The sequence below is a fragment of the Mastigoproctus giganteus genome, chromosome 13, assembly GCF_048544385.1.
Source record: "Mastigoproctus giganteus isolate SK-2022 chromosome 13, ASM4854438v1, whole genome shotgun sequence".
Taxonomy (NCBI): domain Eukaryota; kingdom Metazoa; phylum Arthropoda; class Arachnida; order Uropygi; family Thelyphonidae; genus Mastigoproctus; species Mastigoproctus giganteus.
In genome coordinates, this window is record NC_143587.1 from 49,281,936 (window position 1) to 49,291,536 (window position 9,601).

At 39.8% G+C, this 9,601-nt stretch overlaps 1 protein-coding gene across 2 annotated transcripts in view; it reads right to left on the reverse strand.

Moving 5' to 3' along the window:
• Positions 1-3,309, reverse strand: part of LOC150076027 (uncharacterized) — a 48,276-nt gene extending 44,967 nt beyond the window's left edge. Inside the window, exon 1 of one of the 2 annotated variants that reach the window (XM_090387024.1) lies at positions 3,178-3,309. The gene's annotated coding sequence lies outside the window, so the exon portion shown is untranslated. Of the gene's footprint in view, positions 1-2,478; positions 2,536-3,177 lie in introns of those variants that run through there. The other variant, XM_090387025.1, reaches the window with a different exon arrangement.
• Between the last annotated feature and the right edge of the window lie 6,292 nt (positions 3,310-9,601).

A 9,601-nucleotide genomic window follows, 5' to 3' on the forward strand; every position in this document is an offset into this window, starting at 1 on the left:
ATTGGTGATATTCTGGCTTTGTTACCCATTTAAGGTCAAATTTAATGGAAAAGTTCAATGAAACACAAGCAGTTGCTCTTGACATCTCAAAGGCATTCGATCTTGTTTGGCATAAGTCTTCTAAACAAGCTTCCATCTTATGGTTTTCCAACTTTTTTTGTAATTGGTTATCCAGTTTTCTCTCTGACCGCTCACTGAGGATGATAGTAGATGGCTCTCTGTCTTCTAACTTCTCCACTAATGCTAGTGTCCACCAAGGTTCAGTTCTTTCCCCCACTCTTTTCCTGTTATATATTAATGACCTTCTTCCATTGACTGGAAATCCTATCCATAGTTTTGCCGACGATAGCACATTGCATTCCACTTTGAGAAACCTTGCCTTGCTCAATCAGCTTCAACTTCTCGAATATCCACTACCAATTCCTTAAATGCCGATCTCCAGTGGGGCAAAGACAACTTAGTAGGTGCCTCCATAGCCAGGTGGGCAGGAGCAGCAGTGCGTAGCACACGCTTCTTGATTAGACCGGGGTTCGAGCCTGTGACCACCAAATATGGAGGATGCAAAAAGGTCAGGAAATGACAACCGCATATTCCCGTAGCAATATGGCCTTAGTTGCTAATGTTCCTAAAAACCAAATAACAACAACAACTTGGTTGATTTCGATCCTTCTAAAACTTAGTCCTATCTTATATCTCGCAAAAAGGATTCTTCAGCTCCTATGCTTATCTTTGGTGACACTCCGATTTCTAAGGAAGATGATATATCTCTTTTGGGGATTACCCTGACTTTTAATCTTTCTTGGCACAAGCACATTACAAATATTGCTTCCTCTACTTCTAAAAAACTTAGTTTTCTCTTTCACTCTCGGCATTACTTTTCTTCCAAATAGCTGTTCACTCTGTACAAATCGCAAATCTGCCCTACCATGGAATATTGTTCCCACATGTGGGGCAGTGCCTCCAAAACCTCTCTCAAGTTTCTAGATTCCATTCAGAAGAGGGCAGTTAAGTTAATTAATGAGTTATCTCTAACAGAGTCTCTCCACTCACTGTCTCATAGACGTACTGTTTCTACTGCATGCCTTTTCTACAGATACTTCCATGGGCACTGTTCTTCTCAATTAGCTTCTAGAATTCCCACTCTCTCTTTCAAAACAGTCCGAACACATGCCATCACCAGTCAACATCCATTTACTGTCCAACTTCAAACTCACAGAAGCAACTTTTCATCTTCCTCATTTATTCATTCAACTGCCGTTTTCTGGAACAATCTTTCTTCATACGTATTGCCTGAAAATTACAGAAGTCTAATGTCAACAAATATCTTCTTTCGTCTTCTCAACCTCCAACCCAAACACAGTACTAAGTACCATAGGTTCTACCTCTCGTGTTTGGGGGGGGTTTCATAAATAAAAAAAGAAAGCAAGCTTATACAGCATCAGCCAAAAAAAAAAAAAATTCATTCTAATTCACACATCTATTCACTCTAAAAGTTTGTCCAGTTCTTCCTTGAATTTACTTAAGCTATTTAATTTATTTATTTATTGAATTGTACCACAAAATGCATGATTCAATATGTATATAACTGCAGATATTTAGTGTGTACACAGTAGAAGCACCTGGTTTCAACAATCTTTACAAATACAATGAATGCAAGTAAAAATGTGTTCTCATAACTTTTTTTCTGATGTGTTTGTCAAGATTTTCCACCTGATATTGATACACATGCACCATGGAAAGCTGCTGTTCCAAACTGGTAAAAAAAAATAAATTTTCAATATACATATTAGATTAATTCTATTATTTTAATTTTTAACCACTGATGAAAGGGCCAAAACACCCCCTCTTAACATATGGTCCTACTTCAATTTAAATTTACTATAAATTTAATTGTCAAAATCAAATTTTTTTTTTTTTTTTTTTGAAGTTTGTTCAATATTCCAATGCACTTTTTTTTAATATATTTGAAAACATCCTGGTACAATTTTCTTACATCATATATATTTTAATGAACATATTATAATATTTAAACAATTTAATATATCCTTGGCTTATTAAAATAAATATTAAAAATAATTTTAATCAATCTCTTAACTTTATAAAGGATTTAAAAAAAAAAAATCCTTCATGGTCCACCAATGAGTGAGAAAGGGGGGGGGGGAAACTGCTGTGGTATTAGTATTGGCAAATGATGTAAGAATGCAAGCTTATGTAAGCAAAAAAAAAAAAAAAAAAAATAGAAAAAAATTAATTAATAATATTTCAAATAATAGACCTTAAAACAAGGCGTGGAATGATGCTCCAATTTATTATTTTTATTTTATTGGCTTTACGCAAAATGCTTTTTGAAATGAGTGCAATCAATGATGATAAAATGCAAATTAATGCCAGCCTAATTTTGGTGGGATTTGTAATATAATCCAGTTATTCAATATAAACTTTCAAAAATCATATATGATACTAAACATGAGTCAATACCACAATATAAAGCCAGAGGCTGTTTAGCAAGCTTGTTCTTTAAAGGTCCGTTTGCACGCTGAACCGTATTATACACATTTAGAAAATAATTATTGCATAGTCAATTACTCTATACTCTGAAATTATGGAAGGGGGAAAAACGAACACTATTTGACACACTTCTGATGTCCCGTAGTAATTTAATTACTGTACCAATGTACGAAAAACCGTTAGGAGCTTAGCAACCACACAACGGAACTTCGTCCTCGTGTCACCACTCACGATAGATGTTATCAGCACACTACGTACGTGTACACACACACACATTATATTGTATTCACATTTCGAAACTTTGCCAACGCAAATAAATATTAAGCTAAAATAATGCACGTGATGTAGATGTGAGACCTCGAATTCTTTGAAACTATACAATATACAAAATGAGAACAATAAACCTTATGCACTTTGCCCATACGTAAAATAAATTTCTACACAAACCAGAATTTATTACACCAGAATTTTATATAATGCATATCTTTCATATAAACTGCGTACTAAATACTATAATTTGAAAGTGAATTATTGTTAGTGTACTACGAACTCCGCATGCAGAGTACAAATAAAAATGTCGACTGTTCCCGACATTTAAAAAACTACAAACCGTTTTCAGTAGCGAACAGTAATTCATGTATTACGCGATAAAAGTATATTATCACTAACCTAACATTGCTCTTCTAAAAGCGTCTTTATAAACTGCAAAAGATAGTGACTGTCAACGCATTCCAAGAAAATTTAAAAGGTATTCTTTTTAATTTCTAGCATAACCTCAACACGTCTGTTCAACTTATGATCATGTCGTCACGTGGTAGCGTCCTCTATGCTCCTATACCACACAGCACACGAGCAAATGCTGAAAACAAAACATATTAAAAATAAATGGCATAAAACGTTTCAAGAATATAAAAAGCGTAAAGACATTAATTAATTAACAGCAGACCTTATGCTTTTTTACTTTCTTATTTTTAGGTCACCCGAATAACTAAATTCATCTGCCGTGCAATGTGTCTTATGTCTGTTAATTGCTTGTGTTCTATGGTCGATTTGTCTGTTTTGCTGGACGAAAAAACCACACTTTCTGGGGGAAAACCTTGCTATCTACGCCTGAGACCGACTAACTCAGCCAAGGAGTGAAAAAAGCCCATTAAAGTTCCTTGCGTCATCGATGGGATTCGAACCCGGACCTTTTCTACCCGGTGTGGGGAGAACGGTGAAGATACCACTGTGCAGACTAATTTTCTAACCTGCTAAACTTAAGTGAAACTGATTGTTCGGTTAAATATTTTGTCATAATAGCATTATCATCCATATTGCAGAGCGCTTGACTTATCCCACACGTTGCTGTTGTAGAAGTTTTTTTATCTTTTTTTTTTTTTTTTTATGAAAACCCCAAGCACGAAAGGTATCAAAACCTATAGTACTTAGTACCGTGCATGGGTTGAAGGAGAAGTATGGGGGAAGGGGAACTTGCAAGTCATTCACATTAAACCCCAGGGGCTCACATCTGGTGAGTATGAGCTTGGCACACCCAGGGTCCTGAGCAGAATAACATCATTCTTCTCTCTCTCTCTCTCTCTCTCTCTCTCTCTCTCTCTCAGGCGCCTCCGTAGCCAGGTGGGAAGGAGCAGAAGTGCATAGCACGCGCTTCTTGATTAGACCAGGGTTCGAGCCCGTCACCACCAAATACGGAGAATGCGGAAAGGTCAAGGAATGACCACCGCATATTCACACAGCAATATGGCCTTAGTTGCTAATGCTCCTAAAAAAAAAAACAAACCAAACACTCTCTCTCTCTCTCTCTCTCTCTCTCTCTCTCTCTCTAACACACACACACACGGGAATTTTTTTTTTGGCTGGTGCAACCTAAACCTTAGAAGCTTTGTACGTTTTTAGACGAACATGCTAATCTAGGGTGAAGGAACATCATTATTATTTAGGAAGTTAAAGAGCTCTGAGTGTGCTTCATTTTTACAAGATATGCTTCATTACAAATATAAGTTCGAATCGTTCTCAGGAGGAATGGTTTATCTCCCGGAAACTCAGGTTTTCTTCCAGCAAACATCAAATTTACCATAGAACACATGCAATTTACAGACATATTATATACGGAGCAATATGGTCTAAGTTGTTGATGCGCCTAAGGCTCTACCTACCAACCATTATTGCAAATATTGTTGTGAAGAGCTCTTTTCTTGTAGTCACTTTTGTAATTTATCTATATGTTCTTGCTTCCGCTCTAAAATAAACCTATTCGATGACGATGAATGATAACAGAGATATCGTCAAAGTTGGGAAACCGTGCGGGAGGGAGGAGAGGGGTATTAACTCGTATGAGAGGGTTATTAGGGACGTTTTTACTATTAATCCACTTATGTCCAGAGTATGTATAGTCTGCGCTCGAAATGGTCAGAAGTACAGCAGAATAGCATTCCGGTCTCTTCATATTCATTGGTACTGTCACGTACACACACTTGATTATTAGAAATAAAATATTTTATTAAAAACGTTCCGTTTCGTAAAATTTTCCATTTTGAGCCCGATATATAGTAATTACACTCTTAGCACTTAGTTCAGGGGTCGAAGTGAAAAGTTTTACGAAGCGGAAAGCTCGTTTATAAAATATCTTTTTTTTTTTTAAATAATCACGTATGTGTGATATTATCGATATGAAGAAATGTAACGGTGTTCCGATGCATTCCACATTATTTCGAGCCCTGTCACCATGTTACTATTTATGGACGGCCCCCTTCACGAAATTTCCTAACTAGCTCACTACTTTTTAACAACAGAAGTGCCTTGATTTTCTATAATTATCGTTCAGTTTTCATAATTACCATTAAATGCACTCATTTTTAGAATTAATCAAAGAATATCCATTTATTGCATCACGACAATACAGCGTGCTTAAGAAACAAACTACAAGAAAAATTGCGAAAACACAGATTGAGTAAGAGCAAGAACTGTAAAACTGAATTTAATAACTTCCACTGCATTTCCATCAGCTCCTTTCTGTAAAGAGATATTTGGGAAATTAACACAGCCTGCAATAGCATAACACTGGTTTGGTCGCTGACCTACACATCTACATCCAGTTATCCTTCAGAGGTCAACGATCACGGACCTACTGGACACCCTGTTTCGACTGAAACGAGCTCAAAACAACAAAACTCAGACAGATGTAGTCTTCTTCAAAATAAAATCGGTGTACTATAGGGTAACCATACCAGTCTTCCAGCAGATACTAAAAACCTACCTCACAATGTCTGTTACCTTTCTAACAAGAAAATAATTATTTTATTGAGCCACAGAGAGATATTAGTTAATGATGGGGCATACCTGGTGAGCCTCTTGAGAAACATTTTAGATACAGATATTTCGCAAGGCGGATTCCACCCTTTTCGTCGCAGTATTAGAACCATTTTTGGCAGCTAACTTTGGCTTCCAGTCCTGTTCCAACGACCTTAAGTAATTTTTCGCCTCAGATGTCCGACACAGAACCCAAGTCATCAAACAGCATGTTACAACACAAATAAAGTTTCTTAAAATTTATCTTGATTGATATGGATAACAATTAAACCATGAAAAATCTATTCAAATTAGATATATTCAACCAGGCTGCCCTTCTGCTTTTCAGCAGAAGAGCAGCCTGGTTGAAAAAATGGAAAAGCTACCTGGTTGAATAAATGGAAAAGCTACCTGGTTGAATAAATGGAAAAGCTACCCTTCTACACCAAAAATGGCATGGAAGTGTTTATTGTGGAAACTAGTCCGAGGAGTCTACCCCACACTAACTTTGGTCTAGTGGGGGAAGAAGGGTTCATGTTTTGGATACCTCAAAAACACGAGGAAACGAATTATGCGGGCTTCTAGGATTTCCGACAGTAGACTGTGGAAATAGCAATACTACTGTGATAATTCAGTAAGTGCAAAAGTGTCTCTCTCCCATTGTTCTTTATACCTGTAAGATATGCCCACAATGCGATCCACTTACCTGAATAAATTCTATGGAATTTAACATTAAATCATAATATGATTAAATAGATTCTCGGAAATTCGCTCACCATCTCTAGATCAGTTCTCTGTGAAAATAGTTCGCATCCTGGTGAATGCTCATCCTTGCCGAGCTAACCACTGGCCAGTCTGACACTCAGAATAGCGGGTTCCAGGATTACAGACAGAATCCAAGCTCACACAAGACTTCCACTACGCTTGTCCCTTTCTAATATAGACCGACTTGGTTCTAACTCTACAAAGATATCAGATGCCTTCTCACGCAAGCACTATTTGCGCGAAGAGAAGTCCTCATAGCAGCAAACTCGTAACTCCCGAAAAGGACCGTCTAGTGTACGCCCGCTGTTGATTGACCAAAGGGGGATTCAACACTGGACTACTCCGACTCCAACGCTACACTGCACAATGTACGGGTGGCACAACGGCCGGGACGACTCAGAATTGCCACAAGAATGGAGTCCATGGACGGGACAATGTTCCCATGAATGAGCAAAAACCAACTCTTAGATGGGCCTGCACTGTCCTAGAAACTGCACCCGGACTTGACCTACTTGATTTCACCATGACATCTGCAGCTTTGCTGCCGGCGCCATTCTGGCGATCCGTACCGACTCATTTGCTCAGTACCTTGGTACCTTTATTCCTTCCGCTGGGCGAGGGGGGCATGGGAATCTGTTTCCTCCTCTCCCAGCCACCCCGTTCTTCCTCTGATGGGGCATGTCCCCGCTGATCTGTCTGGGGTCGCCTTCTCTATAGTCCTCATATTTCTGTCTGTCTCCCCAACTCTAACTAAAACGACATTGTACGCCCCCTAAATTAACACAGTCAAATTACCAGGGTCAAAATTCCAACCTCACACTCATTAAAACATTTCGGCCTAATCAAACTCTAGCGCTTATGCCATTTTTTTTTTTTTTTTTTTACAATAGGCCCTTGCCACTCAAATCTTCCGAACCTAGTTGGCAGGGCCTGAAAGAATACGAAATATAATCTACTGGGTACCTGATCTGCCTCCTCGTGGCAAGTGTGGGCAACGGTGGGTCCCATTAGGGGCCCAACGGCTAAAAGGTCAGAAGATACAACGCACCGCAACATTACACAACAGAACAATACCCATGTATTTTTTAAATCTCTGGCCTCCGCAGAGTACTATGTTTCACAAACTATGCATGCAACGCCGAGATGGGAGAAACCCCTGGTGCCGTTAGACCCTAAATAGTTTACACTTTATGTTCCCGGCCAATTCTAACCACAGCATTTCAGCATTTCTATTCACCGAGAGTTGTCTTTTCACAAGAAGCGTCGTCGTCGTCTTGTTCCCTGACATAGTCAGCCGGTGTATCCTGCTCCAGTGATGCAAATCACCAATCTAATATTCATGTTCTATGGTCTCTCTTCCACTGTGGCGTTAAATAAGTGTAAGTGTGTTTAGGGTGTCAAGCGGCACCAGGGGTTTCCCCCATCTCCGCGTAGTTTACATTGTGGTGTGTTACAGTACGCTGTAAATACCAGAGATTTAAAAGTATGTGGGTTTTGGATCGTTTAATGTCATGTACCGTTGTTCTTCTGGTCGTTTAGCCGCTAAACCCCAATTGGGGCCCAACGTTGCCCCACTTACGCCCCGTGGAGGCAGACCAGGAACCCAGTAGCTTATATGCACTCTGGCAGGTCCTGCCACCTAATTTCCTGAGATTTCAGTGGCTAGGAACTTAAAAAAAAAAAAAACGGGGGCACTTAAGTTTAGAAAAGCTAGGAGAGGTTAATATGGTTCAGTTTTCAGTTTAGAAATCGTTAATTTTGATTAGTTATGTGTGGTTTACGCTGGCGTATAAGTCAGAGTAGGGGGAAGAGACTGAAGACTGGGGGGAAAGACAGAAGTATGGGGTAGATAGGGAAGGCAACCCCAGGTGGTCAGCAAGGTATGCCCATGCCTCACCAGGCGAAATATATGGGGTAGTAGGGAAGGGAGGAAACAGGAAGACCATCTCCTCCTCCCCCCCTGCCAGGGATAGGAAAAAAGGTACCAGGCAAGGGAGCTGGTAGAGATCGCCATTTGGCTACATGGCAGTGAGGCTGCATCAATCGTAGTGTAGTCATAAGATAATGTTCGGTAGTAGAGTCACTCGTGGGATAGTGTCCCGTCCAAGTTGAATGTCTTTGTTTTTGGATCTCTATCTTCATTCAGTATATTTGTCAGTTTCACTTAGGTCTCATATTTGTTGGTACATAGGCAGGGTTTCTTGATAGACAGCTAGTAGCTTCGACGTAATTTTCATTCCAGGGTGTGTCCTAAAGGATGTTTTGATTTGTTATCTGGCTGGTCGTCTTTCACTCCTGGTGTACACTGCATATAGAGTTCTCCTTCTTGAGAAGAGTTCTTGAGCGAAGTTGGTCAGGGCTCTTTATTCCTCCTCTGAATCCAGTAGGTGAAACTCTTGCCGTCTGGGGAGGTATCTTATACTCGTGATTAGAATTGCGGACAGTCGTACATGAGGTGTTCCCAGGTCTCGATCTCTCCACATGTACAGCATGGGTCCTCTACAAGGGCGAAGTCCATTAACTTTGCATTAAAGGGGCCGTGTCCAGTTAGCAAGTATGTTGTTTGCAACCCCGGAAAGAACCAAGTAGGCGATTTTGGATAGATTTTTTCAAGTTGCGGTAAGAACTTGTGGGTGATTGCTCCTTTGGTTGTTTCTGCCCACCTGTCCTGCCTCACATGCAGCAGGTGAGACTGAAGCCGGATCTTTTGTTTGTTGGGTCTATTATAAATTCCAAGAAAGTGGTGGTTATTCCCTTAGATAAGTAGTAGAGGAGTCCTGTTCTTGCGATTTCAAGATCAAGTGGAAGTACTGCTGCGATCACCTGAAGCACTGGGTTACTCACCGTTCTGCAGGCGCGGGTGGTAGTGAGGAGGATGGTGAGTTGAATTGCATCCAGGGTTCTCTTATTTACGACCAAGGCAGTTTTGTCATTCCAGATTGTTGAAGCGTAATTATTGGGAGGAAGGTTGTCTTATAGTATAAGGCTAGGGTACGCTTTTTGAGACCCCAGTCTCGCCTTGTGACCCTAGCTACCA